This window comes from Peromyscus californicus, unplaced genomic scaffold, assembly GCF_007827085.1.
Source record: "Peromyscus californicus insignis strain IS unplaced genomic scaffold, ASM782708v3 Scaffold_5__1_contigs__length_169319896, whole genome shotgun sequence".
NCBI lineage: Eukaryota > Metazoa > Chordata > Mammalia > Rodentia > Cricetidae > Peromyscus > Peromyscus californicus.
The window spans coordinates 11,803,334-11,826,024 of NW_026294573.1; the positions used below are offsets into that span (position 1 = coordinate 11,803,334).

Genomic DNA, 22,691 nt, shown 5'->3' on the forward strand with positions numbered 1-22,691 from the left:
TCATTATTTATTATTATTATTATTATTATTATTATTATTATTATTATTATTATACTGTTGTTGTTTCGAGACAGGGTTTCTCTGTGTAGCCTTGGCTGTCCTGGAACTAGCTTTGTAGACCAGGCTGGCCTCAAATTCACGGAGATCCGCCTGGGATTAAAGGCGCGCACCACCACTGCCTGGCTGGATCTCTCTGTTATCTGTTCCTCTCCTGAATGTGGCCACACTGAATAAACCTCCTTTCCCTGCTTTTCACTATGACTTGTGCCTTTAATTGGCCTGCAGGGGACAGGTGGCCAGACCTAGCTAGCTAGGACTGCCAGGGTGCACGCTTTGACCCTGTCGGCTCTGCTAACAGTGAAGGAAGGACGGAGAGCCAGGATCTGCCTCGACGTCTTCGACCCAGCTCTCCCACCTGTTTTAGCTGTGTGGCCTGGGACCACTTACTTAGCTCCTCTCTGCATTTCTGTGCTTGGCTACAAACCAGAGATGAGACTACTGGGAGGACCCAGTTCCAGCCATTGTGAAGACTTAAAGTGCTGAATACTGAGTGCTGAACAGTGCTGGGGTGCAGAGTAAGTCTCCCCAAATCCTTTGCTTTGTTCTTCCTCTTTCCCCTGCTGTCTATGGCTAAAGACTCATCTGTACTTGATGTCCACGGAAGTGTCCTCTGGGTGGCCCTCTGGCAAGTGATTCCCCCCCCACCCCGGCCCAGGCTGCCTCTCCTCCATCACCAGCACCCTGTGAACCCACACGGCCCGCACTCCACCTGAGGAAATTAAAAACGAGATTGGTTTTCTCTGTGTAATCAAACATCGTGCCTTGGGCCTGACCTTTTGTTCACAAGTCATTATATCAGTGGCATTTGCCGAACCTCACCCAGGCCTCCACTGTTCTCTGCCCGGTCCCTAGGACACAGCCTGGCATGGAGGGCCATCCTAGACTCACTCTCCGGCAGGCTACTTGAGGCGCCCTGCTGTCTGGGGTCAGCCAGGGGTCCTCATGTCACAGGATCCTGTGGGGAGGGAGGGGCCGCAGGGATTCTAGCTTTCTCCAGAACCAGAGTGCAACAGAACCTCAGCAGCTGTCAGTGGACTCTCCGCAGGCCCTCTGGTCTCCCTGCTGTTCCTCTGTCCACAGTTGCTTCCATGTTTGGGTCCTCTCTCCACCCCGTGGGGAGACCCCCTTCCCAACGAACCCCCTCCTTCTCTCCTGGATCCACCTCTTCTCCCCCCACCCCGACCCCTCAGCACAGGGGAAATGCCAGGCAGGCTCCTTCCCAGCATTCAGCTGGTGCTGGCCCAGGCCCCTTCTCTCTTTGGAGGCCTGTAGTGCCCGACACCCCAGTACCACACACCTGCAAACAAGCCTCCAAAAGCCTTAGTCCAGGACAGCCCTGCCTGCCTCAGATACCCTACCCCCAACCTGTGTTTTCCCATCCAGAGGTCAGGCTTCTGCACAGATTAGCCTCTCACTCACTATGTAGCTGAGGTTAACCTTGAACTTCCAGTCCTCCTGCCTCAATTCCCCTCAAATGTTGGAATGACAGGGGTGTACAACCATGCAGTGCAGGAGATAGACCCAGGGCCCCGTGCATGCTAGACAAGCATCTACCTGCTGAGCTGCAACCCCTACCCCAGGCCCCTGCTTTCAGACTTCAGGCTGCCTCTGAGTGAGACCATGTGTGGTATCTTTGTCCCAACTTCGGATAGCCTGTAACAGACCTGTCTCCCCCTGCCTGGATGTGAGCTCTGCAGATGTGGGACCTTGTCTTGACAGATGTTCTCCCAGTACCTAGAACAGAGCCTGGCACACACAGTGGGTGTATGCTAAACTTTTGGGGGACTCGCTGACCCTTGGACAGCCCTGAATCTACAGGAGAGGGCAGCGTGCATTTCTGCTACACCAAACCCTCTGTTGGGCTCTGCTAGACATGTGAGCATGTCTTGGGGAATGACTGTCCATCATTCTTGAGTGTGATGACACGGAAGCTGCTTCACGGGTGTTCACTGGCGGAACTGGCCTTGGCACCTCATTCATGTAGTCCTCAGCCCAGGAAAACAATCAAGAAAGATCTGAACTAAACCAAGGAAGAAGGAGGCCGAAAGAGACTGCTCTCACCCCCAACTCCAGCCACCCCCCAAATAAGACTGAGGTCAAGAGAGGAAACACCTAAGTCAGCTCCACACACAGCTGCCCTGTCAGGAGCCAGACAACAGGATTCTGGGCTTAAACATAGTGCCATGGGCCAAGAGGTTGGGTGGACCACATGGCAGCCACTTGGGTAACACATGCAGGCGATGAGGAGGAGTGTCTCTGGCCTCTGCTGAATTATTTTACCCAAGAAGCACTAAAGGGTGGTGGGGGCTGCTGGATGCTGAGAGCCATTCCCAGAGACAGGACTCCAAGGAAAGTGAGAGGTGAGAGGACCGGGGAGTCTCCTCTCAGAGCCAAGCATGTGAAGCGGTGGCTGATGACAGAGACTGCAACATACTGAGCCAAGAAAAGTGGGCAACCAAGCGTGGTGACGCATGCCTGGAACCCCACACTCCAGAGTCAATGCAGGAGGACCAGTGAGAGTTGAAGGTCAGCCTGGGCTGCATAGTAAGACTCCCATCACATGAGGATGGGAGGGGGCAGACGTGCTTTCTGCCCCTGCCTGTTGGCTGAATTCTGCAAAGAGAAGTTCTGCTCTTCCAAGGCAGGGTGTCAGCCCCAGGGTCAGAAAGATCTGGATCCAGATTCTGGCTCCATTTCTGACGAAGTCACTCACTGTAGAACATTTTAGCCTTTGAAAATGTACCCCATGTCTGATGATATCACCATAAATGCTGATTCACATGACCCCATGACATCATGGCTGTCTTATTTTGTGTCTAATATTTGCACACACAAAAAAAAAACAAAAACAAAACAAAAACAAAAAACTCGCACACATAAATTTCCCAGAATGTATCCCTATCAGTAAGCAACACATGACTATAGTTAGGGATCCTGGATAAGTTACCGCTCCTGGCCTCAGTTTCCATATCTGTAAAATGGCCATTGTCATATTGAGCTGTGAAGACAATAAAACATGGGGGGGCAGTGCTGAGTTCATACCCTAAATCGATGCTGAGAAGGCACCAGTCACCACTATTCACTTATCAAAAACAAACAGTACCGGTGATAGGCCAAAAGACCTACTTAGCATGTCACAGGCATCGGGTCACCTCGTATACCAGGAGGGGGCATGATTATTTTCCACTCTATAAGTGAGAAAAGTGAGACACAGAGAAATTAAGAAAACTGTGCATGTCTCACAGCTCAAGAGCAGCAGACACAGGATTCAAACCCCTGTGTGCAGCTCTGTCTGTGCGTCCTCTGTCCTTGACGATTTGGGTTGCCTGCTCCATGCCTGGCCCTGAGACAGCAGAGCAGTCTGGGAAAGTAGAAGAAAGCATGGTCATTCCTTTACACAGCTTCTTAGTGGGGAGCTCATGTTACATGAAACCCTCTGACTGTAGAGTAGAAATTAATTAGGTAGCATGGCAACCAAACAACAAAGCCAGCCCGGAAATACCTCTTCTCTCTGGTCAACAGTCCTCAGAGGAAAGCTTAACTCCCTTAGTGAGGTCAGATGAATGGAGCCCCAGTAAGAGTAAGGAGCTGTTATTGAAGACCTCCGACACTTGGTGGGGCTGTTTGTTACTGCAGCATAACGTAGCCTACCCTGACCAATACACCCTCTTAATACTGAGCTCTGTCTAAGTATGCATCATGTGTTTGAAGAAAATGTGCAATAAATGTTTGTTGCGGTCAGACAACTTCCATCTGCTGACTCGCTTGAGGGCTGGGATGGCTGAAACGTTATTGTCAACCCTTCTGTCCACTCAGTCTGCCTCTTGGCTGCTGTGCAGTCGCTGTTCATGCTAGCCAGTGTGGGAAGCCCTCTTCGGCTGAGTGTGCAGCTCATAAACGATCAAACCCCAAAAACTGACGCAGTCCGCAATAAATGATTGGAAACATGCTCCCAGGGTTGAGGGTAACTTCCATTCCGTGTTTAGAGGGATCAGTCTGGTTGTTAAAATGATCAGAAGTGGCCGCTCCAGGGCTAGCTCTGCAATGGTGGGGTGTTATTACCTCCTACACCATTAGCTTAAGCGGATCAAGTTGGTGTCCTTAAAGCAACCATCCTCACTAAGGACGGGGCTCAGATTACAATGAACAAATGACTTGACTTTCATAAAGAAACCCCTGAGCTGGGCGGTGGTGGCACACGCCTTTAATCCCAGCACTCGGGAGGCAGAGCCAGGTGAATCTCTGTGAGTTCAAGGCCAGCCTGGTGTACAGAGTGAGATCCAGGACAGGCACCAAAACTACACAGAGAAACCTTGTCGCAAAAAAAAAAGAAAGAAAGAAAGAAAGAAAGAAAGAAACCCCTGAAAAACATTTTCTTTGAAAAATAGTAGTCTTGTTCATAATTATAACTTTTTTCTAAGATTTATCTATTTTATGTGTATATGAATGTTTTGACTGCATGTGCATCATATGCATGCAGTACCTAGGGAGACCTGAAGAGGGTGTCAGGTCTCCAGAAGTGGCTATAGATGCTTGTGAACCCCATGTGGGTGCTGGGAACAGAACTTGGGTTCTCTGGAAGAGCAACTGTGGTAGTTTGAATGTAATTGGCCCCCATACTCTCATAGGGAGTGGCACTATTAGGAGGTGTGGCTCAGCTGGAGTGGGTGTGGCCTTGTTGGAGGAAGTGTGTCACTGTGGGGTGGGCTTTGAGGTTTCCTATGCTCAGGATACCACTAAGTGTCTCGGTTGACTTCCTGTTGCCTGCAGGATATAGCACTCTCAACTCCAGCACCATGTCTGCCTAAACACCATGTGTTCCCAGTCATGATGATAGTGGACTGAACCTCTGAAACTGGAAGCTGCCCCCTCAATTAAATGTTTTTCTTCATAAGAGTTGCTGTGGTCATGGTGTCTCTTCACAGCAATAAAAAACCCTAACGAAGACAACAGCCATTGCTCTTAATTGCTGAGCCATCTCTCCAGTCCCAATTTTAACTTTTTTAAAAATATGCAGTTTAGCTTCAACTGTACTCAGTATTTTAAGGAAGCCTTGGAGAGTACAGTCAGAATTTGTTTCCCCATCTTGATATGATAATAGAAGAAGATTAGCTGGTAGATGTCCCCCAAAGACACTGTCAAATTTCTAAGGATTGAGAAGTCAGTGTCAGCTTGTCGATGGACATAGTGAGGCTGTGTGCGTGGGAACTCAGGCTGGGTATAGGAAAGCCCTCCCAGGATTGGGGCATATTGTGTCTAGGATGGAAGTTCAAAGCATGCCTCATGGGAAACAGTTGGGGACTGAGGTGGCCCAGAATCTCAACTCATAAGGATCCCAAAACCAGCCAGACAGATCTCCCAGGTTTATGATCACAAAACCAAGACCCGCAGACACCCCACCATCCTGCTACTGTATGTGGATCCACGAGTGTGAAAGCCTCAGTCTGCACAAACTTGGCCATGAATGTTCAAATAGCCAGAGGTGCTAGCAACTTAGATGCTCATCAATGGATGAATGCTCACAGGAAACAGTATTTCAGTCAATGAAGTATTGTTCTCCCATAGGAATGAATGAAAGGTTAACCCATGCTACCACATGGGATGAACTTGAAACACTGTATGGAAAATCTGTCACAGCACACAACTTGTGTGATTCCATTTACAAGCAATGCCTAGAGAGAAAAAGTAGATTGCTGGGGCCTGGGAGAAGAGGGAAGAAGAGGGACTAATGGGTAATTGCTGTTTTGAGCGGGGAGGGCAGGGTAGTGATTAAAATGTTGTGAGCAGACTAGGGATGTGGCTCAGTTGGTCAAGTGCTTGCCAGCATGCATAAGGCCCTCCAGCATCACATATGCCTGTAATCTTAGAACTCTAGAGGTAGAGATAGGAAGATCAAGCCCAGCCTCAGGTACATAACAAGTTCAAGGCTAGCCTGGGCTACGTGATACCTTGTCTCAAAATTAAAATTGAACTAGACATAGGTAGTGGTGATGTTTGTACACCTTAGTGAATATGTTGAAAACTTGTGAGTTATACATTTTAAAGGACAATCTTTTAATTATCACTCTGTTTTGGGTACGTGAGAGGATGCCCTACAGCGGCTGGAGGGGGCTGAGAGAGGCAGTCATTCCTCTGGTGGCTTGTTCCAGGGCTGTGGCTTTGAGAGTCATCCTGAGAGCCTGATTCATCATCTCTCCACATGATTGCAGAACCTTTTTCATATCCCATCATAAATACCTCCCTGCTCAAAGAGAGAGGAAGAGCCTGGGCTCAGAGCTGACTCTGGCCTGTGGTCTGGCAGTAAACTCAATATGTCTCAACCTCAACACTATTGACATTGGGAGTGGGATCATCCTTGGTCCCTCCTACCATATGCTAGGAGTCACCTATTTCTCCTGGAAATAACATCTCTAGACAGTCATTATTAATATCCTCTGAGCTGAAAAATCACCCCCAGATGGGAACCTTTGGTCTAGGGAATCATAGGCACAGAGGCTAAGGCACCTTAGAGGAGAGTCTGGCCTCCTTCCTTGACCACCTCTCCTGAGGTAGCACCCACCCGCCTACATCTCTCTCCTTCTGTATCTTGCTTAATTGTCTTTATGTTCTTCTGTCACCCTATGGTTTCCTTTAATCCTGTGAGGGGAGATGGCATATGTATGGGGTCAAAGGACGTTCTTGTGTGTTGGTCCCCTTCTGCTGTCTTATTTGAGACAGGGGCTCTTGTTCACTGCTTTATTTATATGCCAGGTTAGGTAGCCTGTAAGATTCTGGGATTTCTGTCTCCACCTCCCATAATGCTGCAGAAGATCTGGGATTACAGATGTGCATAGGCACAGCCAGCTTTACATGGGTTCTGGGGATTCAAACTCAAGTCGTCCTGCTTGCAGGCAAGAGCCTTACCCACTAAGACATCACTCTAGCCCTCTTGCTTTTCCTTCATGATCCTTCCCACTCCCTGGCCTTGTCTTAGATGGTCTGTTCGGTTATTACTGCCTATGCTTAGTCCCGGCTTATAAGTCTTTTTTGTGAGGGAGGGGTTCGAAGCAGGGTTTCTCTGTGTAGTTTTGGTGCCTGTCCTGGATCTTGCTCTGTAGACCAGGCTGGCTTCGAACTCACGGAGATCCACCTGGCTCTGCCTCCCAAGTGCTGGGATTAAAGGCATGCGCCATTGCTGCACGGCTCTTTCTTTTAAATCAAGAGCAGACCTGTCTTCCTCCTTGAAGTGTCACTGACCCCTGATCAGTGCATGGCACACAGTAAGACTTCAACTTATGCATGCTGGATAAATGCATTCGATGCAAGTGTGGTCCAGCCATTTAACATTGTAATATGACATTGTCATCCATTGTAGCTATAGTCACTGCTATCCTGGAATATCTGTGGCCTGTGCACTGCAAGTTGGACATGCCTGCTAAAGATGTCCCTTAGGGGTTCCCAGGGGAAGTGATTTAACAGGTACCCATTCTGCTCCAGATATCCAGATGGGCAGTTCCTGTTCTCAATCTCTTGAACTCAATGAAGAAGGAAGCTTGGGTGCAGCAAAGTCCAAGAGCAAGGCAGGATCCATCTTAGGGCTTCCTTGTCCCAAGCTAGATCCCCAGAACCCACGCAAAGCTGGCTGTGCCCATGCCCATCTGTAATCCCAGATCTCCTGGGGCATGATAGGAGGTGGAGACAGAATTCCCAGAATCTCACAGACTAGCTGACCTGGTATTTAAAGCAATGAACAAGAGCCCGTCTCAGACCATGTGCAAGGAGTGGACCAACACACAAGGGCTTGTGTGGGGGACATGAGCCTGCCCCTCCCCCAGGATTCAAGGATAGCTTAAAGAAGCTGGGACTACAGTGCACCCATTGCCCAGGAAAACTGACTCAGGAGGAACTTGGCCTCCACAGCTGAACCTGACAGTACAAGTCAGCCAGGGAGTCCTGGCACTCATCAGAGCATCTAGGCTGACTTGTCCCATCGAGGACCCAAGGCCTCCAAGATCCCAGGGAATTCCTATCTTTTCCACTCTGTAGAGCTATGAAGCAGCTGTTCTTTGGTGGTGGCCTCCAAACTATTTCTTCCTCTTTCCAGAAAGAAACCACAATCCCAGCCTCTCAACAGCCATCTCCCGCTCCCTGAGAGCAGCTACGGGAACCATGGCCCCCAGGAATTCCCCTGCCCTGGCTCTCCAGACAACTGTAAGAAAACTCAAGAACTGAACAAGATTCTGGCGGCCTCCCTTCCCCACCCTCTGTGGCCACAATCAGGGATTCAGCTTTCTGTCCTGGCTCTTACGTGTTTACGCAACAGAGTTCATTGTTTCCAAATGTGTTGAACCTCTCTATAAATCAAGCCTCAGACTTTGACTCTCATTCCAGGGAAATTCACAAGATGACTCTACACAAATAAATCATAGGAGGGTGGGAATGTCAGAGAAGGAGTAAAACCATTCAGACTCATACCCTGGGAATGCAGCTTTCCCAACTACTTAGCGGTACCTGATACCAATGCCATGGCTTCTGCAAGACCCAACAGTGAACTGGTATTTTACACGACTCCACTTCAAAGCTTAGTTGGCTGATAAGAATTAATATTCAGTGCTTTGTGGCTCAATTTTCGTTTTTGTACAGTTTTTAATTTCCTTTCCTTGTTTATTTATCTTGCTGCTGAGGGTGGAACCCAGAGTCCTGCATATGTCAAGCTTACCCACTCTACCGCTGAGCAACACCCCCAGTCACATTACACACGATGGCATCAAATCTTCAACATCTTTTTTAAATGTCACCATGTTGAAGGCATGTTTTGCTTTTAGTGTTGGTTTGGGGGGGGGGTGTTGTGGTTTTGAGTCAGGGTCTCACTATTGAGTGACTGTATAAAGCGCTCATGAAGCCCTGAGGGTTGGACATGGGCCCAGCCATGTCAAGGACCCCAGTGCCTCAGACCCGTGGGAGTGGCAAGACCTTCCTTGAATGAGAGGCTGAGGCAACGGCAAAGCCCTCCCCTAGTCCAAGTACTAGTATCTACAAACAGTTGGCCAGGGTGTGGGGGCCAGCCAGGGATACACACGACCCTGTCCCAATATATATGTAGTTAGCAGAGATGCTGGGCTTTGTGAAATCTTCTCCATCTTCCCCTTGAAATGTTCAACCTTTCCTTGCGATACTCAGATGCCTTTGTTTGGAAGGTATTTGTCTCCTGGGGCCAGCCAGGCTCCACTGGCCACCTTGTATAACTTCACGGCTGGCATCCAGATTGCAGATGACCCAGTCTTGGAGAGCGGAGTCCATGCGAGGTTTCAATCCCCTTCAACCCTGAGGTGATTTCCTTGTGTGGTTCCTCAGTAACCGCCTGCCTCTGCCTTCCAAGTGCTAGGATTAAAGGTGTGAACCACCACTGCCCAGCCTGCACCTATTTCTTTACGCACAAGGCGCAACCCTGTCTCCAGCTGGCCCAGTGAAGGTACGCTGACATAAAAATACTTGACAAAGAGAAGGGAAGTTCAAGTTCAGGGACTGCCCCTCTGTTCCACCTCACATTCTTCGCCTGAGCCTGAGGTTTGCTCCGATGAAGTCTTAGCTGCCCGTGTAGACAGCCCAAGTTTGGCTTTCAGAGAGAAACGGAATGCTTTGGGAAATTCAAACCATCTTAGGAAACTCAAACACTGCCTTATTTTTAATGGCCTTGCTGGGCCTATTTCTGAAGGTACGCCCTGTTAGCAAAGCCAACCAACCATCCACATCAGCTTGCTGAGTCGGAAGGGCTGGTTCTTGGAGCTGACTCAGATCTGAGTTCTGGTTTGGATTTCTGCTGCTCAGTCTGAGAAAGTCCCGGAGGCCACTGAGACCTCCGACTCCTCATCCGTAGAATGGATGTGGGTGACTGAAGATGGCCACACACTCTTTGTTATTGTTCCCATGGAGAGGTAGACTGTTTCTCCCCTTGAAGCTAGATTAGCTTCACTGATGCTAGACATTGCATGGAACAGAAATGCATTCTGGGGCCTCAGACTCTGGGTTACCACACTGGAACTCAGGCACCAGGTTGGAAGGAAATCCCAGCCTACAGAGGACCACAGGGAAAGCGTCTCAGTGGACAGCCGGGTGACTGAGCTGTCTGGCAAGCGTGTCTTCCAGCCACCATGTGTAGCTATGACAGGCCATCCCCACCCACCTGTCCAGCTCAGCAGGCTTGAGAGCAAAATCAATCAGCAGTTGTTTGAGAGCTCTGGGGAGATAGATTCTGCATCGATGGCTCAGAGGTCGCAGGGCATAGAGGTCACAGGGCTCAGAGGTCATTAGGACCCACCCCGCTATGTGCATTGTACAAAGTGCATCACTAGCCCCTAGGAGCACACTTCATCTAGGCCCTTCAACCCTGACGGCCAGGGCATGTTTTCTCTGGAGCTGAGGCGACCATGTCCTGTGATAGCAAGAGAGCAAATGCCGCAATCCCGTCAATGGCTGTGTCTTCCCTGCTCCCCACTGCCAGCCTCTGCCAGGTCTTCAAACCACAGGAGACCAGCCTCCCTGTCCAGGAAGAGAAGCTGCGGACAATTGGACCAGCCTGGTCTGGTCAGGGGCAGAGTGTGAATACACTGTCAGTGGCCCTGGCTCCACAGGCTCCTGGTACCTGCTCCTTCTAAAGCCACTTGAATCCAGTAGACCACCAGGGGGTAAGGTGGGTACCTCGTGAGTCCTTCACACCCGGCAGTGAGCCCTGGACTGTCAGTTGCCTATGTCATATGTCAGCCTGTGAGTCAGGGACTGATAATGTGGGCCTGTTCAGACCCCTCCCCATGCATCAATAAAATCCCAGAGCAGTGTTCTGCAGGTCACTGGAAGGGTCACACAATGCAAGCCGAGGCCACAACAGTGGGTACCACAATCAGTGAAGTCCTCTACTTGAGCAGGAAGCCATTCTGGGTGCTAGACACTGTCCAAAACACCTCACAGGAACTGCTGTAGTCACCCAGAATAGAAGGGATTAAATGGGATGTGCCATATACCTGCACAGTCCTGCTTTCTACACCGTGGAACTTGTTCAAGGTATGCTTTCTTGGGGGAAAGGAGGTCAGGTACATTGTTGGGGGGGGTGCACATGTATCTATATGTACATGTATGTAGATGCCAGAGGTCAATCTCAGGTGTGTGGTTCCTCAGAAGCCGCCCACGTTGTTGGTAGGCTAGGCTGGCTGGCTAGTGAATGTCGGAGATCCTCCTGTCTCCAGCTCCCCAGCACTGGGATTACAAGCATGTGCCACCAAGTCCAGCTTTTCACATGAGTTCTAGGGGTCAGCATCAGGACCTTATGTTGGCATGTCAAGCACTTTACCACCTGAGCCAGCTCCCCAGCCCTCACCCCCAACCCCCGTTTGTAATATTCTTGACAATAATAGGAATGCTAGTCTTCCAACAAGTCTCTGGAATTAATCTTGGATTCTCTGTGATGGGGACAAAACTGGGGGCCCAGGAGGTTCTGAATTGATTGGAATGGGTTTGGGTGGTGTACAAATGCATGTGGGAACAAGAAAAGGAGTAATTTCCTGACTCTCAGGGACACAGAAACCGCTTCAGCCGTGTTACTGAAAGTAAATTGCAGACCCTGAACACATACTGGTCCCCTTCCTGGCTACAGAAGGGGCTAGCAGAACCTGGCAGTGGCATGTGTCATTCAAGGCAGACAGTGAAGCCTGAGCTTTGCTTCCTGCATGCCATGCAGGGCCCGAGAGTCTCCACTCAGCTCAACATCAGGCGGGAATGGGGACAGAGACAGTTACAGCTCTTGACACTGCTGTCCCCAGTCCTGACAGATAAGGGGCGTACCATCTAGAAGCTGTCAGCCTTGGAGCCTGTGAGCCCAGAGCCCAGAGTTTGGAGTGTCTGCCCTTCTGGAGAGGCTCTCAGAGGCATTTCTCATTCCAAAGTCAGGCACCTTAGCGAGACCAACATTGTAGAAGGCCAGAGTCTCTTGGAACCCTTGCTTCTGTGGGTTTGAGGAGGGCAGCCAGAGGCCAGGGTGACTTAGCCCACCTGCCTTCTTCCATGCCCTGCACCATGTTTTAGAAATCATTGCATGACAGACCCTCCACAAGGGGTCTGTCATCCTCTACAACTGTTAAATAACATTTCTTGGGGACACTTGAATAAGGCACCACCAACAAACCAAAGAAATGCTCATAACCAATTCTAGCTTCATCTAAGTGAATCAGTGGGTTTATGGGGGTTATGTACAGGAGCATATGTGACTCAAAATCAGCTGTGTCACCAAAGAGTCCACCCCAATATGAGAGGTGGATGATGGTTCATGAAAGCAACATCCCTACAGCTCCCTGCAAGACTCACAAGCAGCCTAGCTGATTAGCACCCACTCTCCCTTCAATATGGCACTGCTGATACAACCTCAGAGAGGAGCCTTGTAAATCCTCTAAGTTTCATGAGCTTCCTGAACCTTGTGAGTTTTGTTTACTTCCTAAGATTTGTGTGTTTCATTTACTGTCTTGATTCTTAGCTACTCTTCCTCCAGGAAGAAATGCTTATACACAGCAAATGCCATCACCAAGTCACCACTGGTATCTGGCCTAAAGCATCACATGCACATTGTGACCCAAGGTCTATGTGCAGGAGTCCTAGAGCCTCTTCTGGTCTCTGCTCAAGCTTGGTATCTAACTGTGGTCCTGGTATTGACCAGCCATATTCTCATCTGGAGGTGAGCTTGGGGAAGAGTTCCCTCAGTGTTCCTTCAAATTGTTACTAGAGTTCTCTGAATGGGGACCCTGTACTGTGCTCATTGTCATCTGGAGACCACACTCAAAGTCTAGAAGCTTCCCCAAGGACATCTTGTGAGTTTCCTGCACCCCTGCTGGCTTCAAGGAGCCAGAAAATAGAATAACTCCAGTTGTAGATACAAGACAGGACATGGATGCAAAGGTCAGCAGGGGATGGATGATGAGACCAGCAGCATGTGTAAACACTCAAATGCATACATAGACTATAGATGATACAAAGAGATACAGATAGTTAGGACTATCCATGAGATGACAGAGCCATGCTGTTATCTCAGTGCATGAATGGAGGTAAGCAGGTTACAGATTCAACCATGTTTATCTGGCTCCCCACCCTTATGAAGAAGCCACAGCACGGGATGTGACCCCAGGGGAAGCATATGGAGGCTGTTGGACTCCACTCATCCCCAGCACCTTGAGAGCTAAGTAGCAGCATTCCCACTTTCTAGATGCAAGACTGAGGTCTGGAGAGGCAACTTGCCCAAGCTACAGTGACTGGCCAGTGGCCAAGTTGGAGTCTTAGAGGCGCCTTCCTGCCTCTGAGTGGGTGCTACTACTGTCCCACTGGGGCAATGAGCCCCCAAGCCCTGACTAAGCTGTCTAAACACCCACTTGCTAATGCTGGCTGTTGATCCAGAAGCCCCAGCTCTCCTCTGTGATGGCACGCTTTGTACACACATGTAAAGGACTTGCTGAAAGTGTGTCTCACCTCCAACATCACTGTGATGAGCTTCAAGAAGGCAAGGGCTGACTCTGCTAAGGTGTGGCTGTTTCCATCTTGGGGTCTTGATCGAGTTTGTTTTTCTGCCAAGAAAAGAATTAAAAGGCAAGGAAAATATCAGGCATAACACACAGAAGTAGAGGACAAACATATTAAAATAAAGTGGACACATGTGTGTGCACATGTGTGCGTGTGCACATGAACACACACACACAGAACCAAGGCACACTGAACAGAGAGAGAGAGAGGGAGAGAGAGAGAGAGAGAGAGAGAGAGAGAGAGAGAGAGAGAGAGAGAGAGAGAGAGCGCCAAGGCACACTGAGAGAGAGACTCCCCGCAGAGTGAAGAGCAGATTCAGAAAATAAAATGTTTTTCTCCGAGGGCTGAGGGTTTTTAAGTGTTACTGGTGGCCTGGGATGGGTCCCTCCCCTCATTTCAGATTGGCCAGTTAGATGAAGCAAAGTACTCTGATTGACTTACAGCCCGTGTCCAGGACCTGTCCGGGCAGGTCAACTGAGGGAGCCATGGAGAGGGTAGAGAATCCTGCAAAGTCTTGTGTCTGGGTTAAGAGGTGGACAGAAGGACGCCATCTTGTTTGTTCATGGCATCCTTCCCTCTGTCAGGGTACTGTCTTCCCTCGTGGCCACAGCCCAATGATCAGACAGGTTTGGGATCCATAGTGACTACCCTGTAAAACAGCCACACTGTTGAGCATGGTGGGACATGTCTGTCATCCCAGGACTCCAGAGGCTGAGGTAAGAGGATCCTGAGTTTGACGCCAGCCAGGTCTACAGAACATGGCTTCAGAAATCAAAATGGCAACAAGTTATATGAATATCCAACCGAGTTCCTCCATCTGGGCTGCACGCCACAGATGCAGTGATGTCTCAGATGATTTTGTCTTCTCCCCCACACAATACAGACACAAAACAGTGTGTTATGACACGATGTGTCTCCAGCCACCTTCGCAGGCCTGCTCTCTCTTTTGGTCCCAGGCTCTGAAACACTGGCCACCGCATGCGCGGTGGGTGTTCAGTGATAACTGCAGAGGCTGGTCTTGTTTGCTGCCATGCCTTTCTCTCTTCTCTCTGCATATGAAAGAAAATATAATATTAGCAAACAAGGCTGGGGAGAGGGCTCAGTCAATAAAGTGCTTGAGGACCTGAGTTCTGATCACCAGCACCCATGTAAAAAACTGGGCATGGTGGCACACACACCTGTTATCCCAGAGACAGGCAGATCCCAAGGCCTTGCTGGGCAGCCAGGCTGGCTGTTTCTGTGAGTTCCGGCCCTCTCTCAAAATATAGGTGGAGAACCATCAAACAAAACAGTTGATGTCCATTTCTGGCTGCCCCATACACATGCATGTAGACATGTGCGCACAGAACATCTACACACCACACACACACACACACACACACACACACACACACACACACACACACACACAATCAGCAAACAGTAATTGGCCAGGAGGTTCCCAAGGAAATTGGAGAAACATCATGGCCTCCACGCCTGGCTGCAGAGGCCCCAGACACGGGCTTGAAGGCCTGGCGCCTCTCCTTAGAACAGAACTTCGCATTTCTAAATCGGAGGAAAGGAAGGCTGTAATTATTAAAATTGTGTATATAGAAGAATTTAGCCTTTCATTGAAGGTGTCCTGATGACCCTTGAACAACTGCTCGGGAAGATAATAGGGCTTAGAGCAATTATGCCGCCCGTCAAATCGCGGGCATGAATGATCCTGTCCGTGCTCTGAGCTGGAACGGCTCTCCGTGTTGCTCATGCACAGCTGTTTCATTTTAAATATCTTGGCAGAGAGCTGCTGAAGGGGATGTGTGGGCCAGCCTGGCTGCCGGAGCTTAACTTCTCTTCCTGTGCCTCTGTCCTCCTGATTTCATTGCTGTGTAGAGAAGTCTTTGAGCATTATGTTTGGGTGTTCAAACTCAGCCTCGTGGTAAAAATCAATCTCTCTCTCTCTCTCCCTCCCTCCCTCCCTCCCTCCTTATCTTACATTTACTTTTTTACTGAGACTTTGACAAATTGTACATGAAGCTGGGAAGATGGCTTCATGCTTGTTCCCCAAGCATGAAAACCACAGTTCAGGTCTCCAGAATCCACATCATCCCAGCAAGGGAAGTAGAGTCAGGCCATCCCTGGAACAAGCCCAAACAGTGAACTCTGGGTTCAGTAAGGACCCTGCCTTGATAATATAAGATGCAGCGTGATCAATGAAAATATTCATCATCAACCTCAGACCTTCATGGGCATTGGCACACGCATATACATACACACATATATATGTGTAAAGAAAAATTGTACATGTTAATGGCACACCACATGATGCTTGCTACCTACATGCATGTATAATTGTATGTGTATATATATAGTAATTGAGTTAAACATCTGTAGAGACTCAAATTTGTAGTATTTTTTTGTGGTGAGAACATTGTAGATCCTTTCCCCTAGCTTGCTGAGTTAACCCCATCACTATCTACTGCTATCCTCTACACTACATGCAGTAGCATACCAGTGACTTAGTGCCCATCAGGCATCTTTTCCCTGTCCCGCCCTCCCCCCAATGCTCCCCAGCCTCTAGTAACCACTATTCTTCTCTGAGACTCAATAACATCATCTTTCATATTGCACACCTGAAACCCTGTGACCCTTGTCTTTCTGTGCCTGGCTTATTTCACTTAACATAATGATCTGCAGTTCCATCCATGCTGTGGCATATGATAGAGTTTCATTTTTTTATGGCTGAATAGTCTTCTGTAGTGTAAATGTACCACAATCTTTTCTTTACTTATCCAGCAGCTAGGAAGATTTAAATTGTTCCCATGTCTTGTATTTTGTCTTTCAGTTTCATCAATGGGCAGCATCCAAGCTCAGCAGTAAGTCATACAGCATAGTATGTTCAGGGTCCTAACCAAGAACTGACTTGACACACCGGAGGAGTTGAGAGGAGTTCAATAGGAGAGTCGTTTACAGGGGCTTGGCTTGGATTGTGAGAAATGCAAAGGGATACTTTAGGCCCCCCCCGGGGGGGGCTGGGAGCTGCTACCTGCCTCCTCCCAGAGTCCCCAGGAAAATGCAGCAGTGGGAGAGGCGGGAGGACAGCCAGTGAGAGCAGCAACTTCAGGCCTAAGGCACTTGGCAGCAGCAAGGACATCCCATCTTCCCCCCAGCGAAGCTCAACACAACTAGAGGTCAAAGGTCAATGGGAAGAGGGACCACTGGTACATTCCTGGCAGGTGAGCCTCCTAGGACTCTGGGAAGGGCAGAGGAATCATAACAAGGCCAAACAGAAGCTATAGTATTCGGCATCACGGAAGTCTGAGAAGGTGGATTTATGCTCATAACTTCCCCTCTAGTTCAAACCAAAAACCTGGCAAGCAGCAATAGGGGGCTAACTTGACAATATGCAAGGGCTCATTAATCTACCCCAAATTATCAAAAGGTCATTGATGGAGGGCCGACTTGGAACCCAGAAGAAGCCACATCTTAATGCCTCTAAGTCACTGGAGTACCCCTGAATCAGTTAACTGTTCATGTCGGTTTGGCTGGGCTGTAGCACTGATGTCCCACCAGATGCTAGGCTAGCTATTGTACTGCGGGTATTTAGTGGGTGAGTTAACATCTACAATGTAGACTTAGGAGACCAGTCTTGAAGTGTGTGTGTGTGGGTGTGTGTGTGGGTGTGTGTGTGTGTGTGTATGTGTGTGTGTGTGTGTGTGTGTGTGTGTGTGTGTGTGTGTGTGTGTGTGTGTTGTCCAACCAGTTGAAGGCATTGATACTAAAAACTATTTTCTTGAAAAAGGAAATAATTGTGCCTCAAGGCTCTTATGTAAAAATTCTGCCTGAGTTCCCAGCCTTCCCTACAGGCTTCAGACCAACCAGTCCATATTCATGAAGCCTGTGCTTTAGAAATAAAAAGGTTGATCTATTGATCTGAGTACTCATCCATCATCCATCCATCCATCCATCCATCCCTCCATCCACCTACCCTCCCATATATTTATCTACTATCCATACATCTATTCTCCCATCCATTCACCATCCATCCTCCCATACTTAAAATCACACATCTATCCATCCATTCTCCTACCCATCTATCCATCCAGCTCACTCTCCCATCCATTCACCCATGTGTCCTCTCATACATGCACCCATGATACATGCTTCTGTTTTCCATCCACTTACACATCCATCATCCAGACAGCCTATACATTCTCCCATATATCCAAGTATTCATTCATTCATCTTCTCATCCATCATCCATCTGGCCACTCATCTGTTTATCCATTCTCTGATCCATCCAACTATCCATCCACCATTAATGTATCCATCTGTCCATCTGTCCGTCTGCCTCTCTCTCTCTCTCTCTCTCTCTCTCTCTCTCTCTCTCTCTCTCTCTCTCTCTCTCTCTCTCTCTCTCTGTGTGTGTGTGTGTGTGTGTGTGTGTGTGTGTGTGTGTGTGTGTCCTTTACCTTCATTCTAATCTGCTGCTGGGGATCCCCTGGAACTTGCAGACAGCTTTCTTGCCATTTCTCAGAGGTCCAGACTCAGGAGGATCCTGGGGCCCTTGAATATGCACTCCACCCAGCACACACAGGATGCTGCGGCAGCTGGTCCAGGAACCACATGGGATGGCGCTGGATCATCTGTTTTGCCTTCCACACCTAACTGTTTCCTCTCAGTGGCTTTTGGGGATTCTGAGGTTACTTAGCTAAGTCATTGCCTCTGCTCCCATCTGCCAGAACCAAGTGCCACATCATCTGGCTGTCACTAGAGCCCATATCCATCTGCCAGCCTGGAAGCAGCCGTGGCAAATGGAATGCATTCCGTGGGTTCCCATTAGCACCACAGCTGAGTTTGTTCTTGAAGCTGCAAATGCAGTTCTGGGCTGTCCACTGCCTGAGTGAATTTGCCGCATATTGAGGGAGCACAGGAATACCAAGTTGAGTACTCATTTTCAGCCCAGCAAGCTGGACATACTGGCCCAGTGTGGGCTCCGTAGTCTTTGAATGAAGGAAGATAGACTTTCAAAATGAAGAGAAGGGCTCCCTCGAAGGCGGCATCCCCACTGGAGCAAAGGCCAGAGTTAAGAAACATAGGAGCAGCGAAGGTTGGGTTCTGAGGAACAGTGATGGCCTGGCCTGATGGATTCAGGGATCACCAAGGAGGAACAGTGGGGTCGTCTATAACATCACCTGGAGAAGGGCTGAGGGATGGGGAAGAAGCCCTGAATAACCTAGACTCCACCGACATGCGCCGGGGACAGTGAGCTGGAGACAAAGGACCATGAGCTATCCCATGATGGATTGTGAAAGGAAATAAAAATGTGTGTGGGGTAGAAGAAGTAGCCAGCAAGATTCTGAGCTGTGTCTGACCATGTGAAGCCCTGAACGCCTCCACCAAGATCAGGGGTGGAGGTGACAGGTGAGCTATACAGCATCCTTAGAACCATCGCAGGCTTGGATATGTGCCCCAAGGAGTCACACATTGAAATCATGACCCCCTGACTCCACACACGCATCAGAATGTGGCTGAGCGTGGGGGTAGGATCTTTCAAGGTTGAAAATGAGGTCACTATAGGGGTTGTGATGGCTATTCTTGGTTGTCAACTTGACTACATTTGGAATTAACTAAAACCCAAATGGCTGGCTACACTTGTGAGGGATTTTATTTTTCTTAATTAAATCTAATCTGGATCTTTGAGGTGGGAAAATCCACCTTTAATCTGGGCCACACCTTCTGCTGGAAGCCTGCATAAAGAGTGGAAGAAGGATGCTTTCTCTCTCTCTCTCTCTCTCTCTCTCTCTCTCTCTCTCTCTCTCTCTCTCTCCTTGCTCTCACTCTTGCTAGCAAGTCCATTCCTTCACTGGCATTAAAACCTTCTTCTGCATGATTCTGGCATATACTGAAGACCAGATGAGACATCCAGCCTCATGGACTGAACAACTGTTGGAGTTTTGGATCTTCCGTTGACAGCCATTGTTGGACTAGCTGGACCTCAGCCTGTAAACCATTCTAATAAATTCCCTTTATTAATAATATATATTTTAGGTTCTGTTCCTCTCGAGGACCCTGACTAACACAGGGGCTCTAATCCAAGGTGTGCGGTGTCCTTGTGAGAAATTAGGGCACAGTCACACACCGAGGGGTGACACAGAGGCATGACAGTATTGGTGAAATTATTAAGGCCACTCCATGTAGTTAAAAGGAGATTTATTTAATGGCATAACTTACAAATTAAGGGATAGGTAGGTCGCGGGGTCTGGGGAAGTTGTATCGCAGTCCAGCGGTGTTCTCTGGAGCTCTGCGTGGCCCACCTCCACCGTCCAGGGTCCCGGACCAGAGAGAGCGCTTGCCCACCAGCTCTCAGGTCTCCAGGCGCCTCCCTTGGCCCCGCCTTGTAGGCGTGACACTTGCCAAAGTCTCAATGGGGGTTGGAAATTCCAGATCAAAGCTGGAATGGCTATCCACTACATGACAGGACATAGGGAGCTGGTTGCCATGAACAAGCAAAGCGAGAGGCCTCAGGGAGCAGCCCTGGGAGTCCTGCCTCCAGAACCATGAGAGGATGAGTCTTCAACACATAAGTCCTGCTCTGTGGTGCCCTGTTAGGGTCGCCCCCACAAATGTCCATGCCGTTCACACCGACTCTCCTCATTCTGGATATGTGAGTATGGAGGCCCCTGTGGACTAGGGACTTGCTCCAAGTGGCAGAGTGTGCTCTGCCATGCAATGGGCTTCTGATCTCTGACAAGCTATTGCTTCCCACCATTGCCTCTCACGTCGTGAAATATTGACCGCCTCCCTGTCGGTTGTCTCGCTCGTTCGAACAACAGGCTGCCGTGAAAGCAAAGCAGACTCCATTTGTTGTTTCAGACAATGATTTTCTCCTGGGGTCAGATTCCCTCCTCCCTCAGCATCAGGCTCCTGCACCGCCCTTCTGCCTCCTCCACTCCCGGTCCTGATAGCCCAGCCCCAGAAAAGGAAGCTTTCATCCCCACAAACCTAGCAGGGGACCGGGTGGGACCTGTCTCTTGTGACCCTTGGAGATGGTGGCACCAGCAGGGGATGGGGGATCCTATGAGGTGATTAGAAGAGCAGAGACTGTATCCAAAGGCGGTTGTGCTGGAAACGGTGACTTAGATGCTGTGAGTCGAAGCATGAAGGTGTGAAATCAGCGAGGCAGGGGTGTGAGAGAAAGGGAAAAGATGTCACCAAGCTCTACGGGCCTGTGGGCTGTGGGTTCCGCGTAGGAATCTCTCTCTCTCTCTCTCTCTCTCTCTCTCTCTCTCTCTCTCTCTCTCTCTCTCTCTCTCTCTCTCTCTCTCTCTAAAGGAAGTCTCACTGGGAAGGCCACAGGGAGCCCTGTCCTTTGTCCCTATGCCATAATGTGGGTGTCTTCAAACCTGATGGAAGACTGTGTCTCAATTTGCCCACTCGGCAAGGAAAATGAATTCTCTTCAAAACCAGAGTTCTCGAAGGAGGAAGGGAGCCCTGAAGGCAGACACAGGTCACCAATGAGGAGGGAAGTCTGAAAGGGAGAAGCTCTGAGAGAGGAGGGAAGTCCTGAAGGAGGAGGAAGTCTTGGAGAAGAGAGTGTCCTGAGGAAGAGGGGGAGGAGGAGAGTCTGTGGGAAGAGATCCTGACAGAGAGCAAGTCCTGAGGAGGAGGAAGTTCTGAGAGAGAATTCCCTGGCGGGTTCCTTTACAGCCTCCACAGTGCATGAAGGCCCTGAGTATTCCCATCTGCCCACTCCTCCGTTCTTGATCCCTGTCTTCATTGTGAGTGTTCCCTCCAAGGGCTGAAGATGGCTGCCAACACGGACAGGCCAACATCTAATCCAAGAGGGCCATGGTGTTGCTCAGCGTCTTCTTTGCCTTGCCTTGCTAGATGATTCTCCCATCCTCCTCCATGGGGAGCTCGGTTGCCTAGCTAGGTCTCATGCTAAGTCAGTAAGATGTAAGATGGATAATGGATGAGCCTTCTGTCACATGGGAAGGAGGCCTTCTCAAGAAAAGTGGGGCCCCTATTAGAAAGCAAAGGGGCACCTGTGAGCATTTTCTGGGAGACAGCTCTGCCTCTCCCTGAACGCTGGCCTGTTTTTCTGTTGAGCAACCTCCTATGAGGTTGATAGATAGAGAAGGATGCTGTTGATGAAACCCAGGGCATCCTGTGTAGCAGGCAAGTGCTATTCCACTGAGCTACACCCTCAATCCAAGAGTGTCACCTGCATCAGAGGCCTCTTCACCTCAGCCCAAGTGACAGACAATCTCAATTCCCTAGGGTTAGAGAGAACCCACTGCAGCCCATTTGAGTAGAGTCGTAGGTAACTTCTGGTCAGTCACTTGGGACATCACCAAGAAGCAAATGGCTACTTGGGGAAAGGGCTGTGGCCATGGGGCTTGTGAAGATTCCCCCTAGGGTTTCCACATGGCCTGGAAAATGTGGAGATTTAAGAGAATAGACAGAAAGTCACCAGCTAGGGCTGGTATTGGCCCAATGGGAAGTATTTAGAAACATAAGCGCTATTTGGGCTGGCACCAGCCTGCGGACGTAGTGACCAGGGGTGTGAACTGTTCGGATTTGTAATCATCAATCCCACACACTGAAGCACTGTATGATGACATGACAGGTGTGCCATCTGGAGGGACCCAGAGTGAGGAGGGGAAGTGGGCACAGCGTGGAGTTTCCATAACTCAAAATATGGAAACCAGGTCATGGGGTCACTTGGGGTGTAGGCTGGAGGAGGAGTGTGATCCTTAATCCTCTAGGACAGCAGAGAGAGGAAGAGGAAGTAAGTGTCCAGGGAGGATGGCAGGTAAATGTCAAAGTTTGGAGCAGAGGAGTGACTTGAGGACGGTCTTTCAGCCTCTAATCCAGGCTAAGGTACAGTGCAAAAAGAATTGGTTGCATCTTGTTGGTAACCTTCCCAGCAAGATGGGGAGGCTGGGGGAGTAGAAGTGGGGGACAGAACCAGTGAATAGGGGACACAGATCAGAGCTTGCATCACTTTCCCTAGACACTATCAGAAGCCTACCTGAGGGGTTGGGGATTTAGCTCAGTGGTAGAGTGTTTGCCTAGCAAGCACAAGGCCCCGGGTTCGAGATGATCGTCTGTGG

General features: G+C 49.4%; 1 protein-coding gene and 1 long non-coding RNA gene across 4 annotated transcripts in view; one reads left to right on the forward strand and one right to left on the reverse strand.

The window, feature by feature from the left end:
• The window catches only part of Kazn (kazrin, periplakin interacting protein), a 1,033,047-nt gene that overhangs the window by 800,379 nt on the left and 209,977 nt on the right, over window positions 1-22,691 (forward strand). The window lies entirely within an intron of this gene.
• LOC128096080 (uncharacterized) overlaps window positions 115-22,691 on the reverse strand; it is a 53,605-nt gene continuing 31,028 nt past the window's right edge. The window contains exons 2-3 of the long non-coding RNA XR_008213526.1: window positions 14,518-14,642; window positions 115-13,637 (exon numbers count right to left, since the gene is read on the reverse strand). This is a non-coding gene — a long non-coding RNA (uncharacterized LOC128096080). The remainder of the gene's footprint in view (window positions 13,638-14,517; window positions 14,643-22,691) is intronic.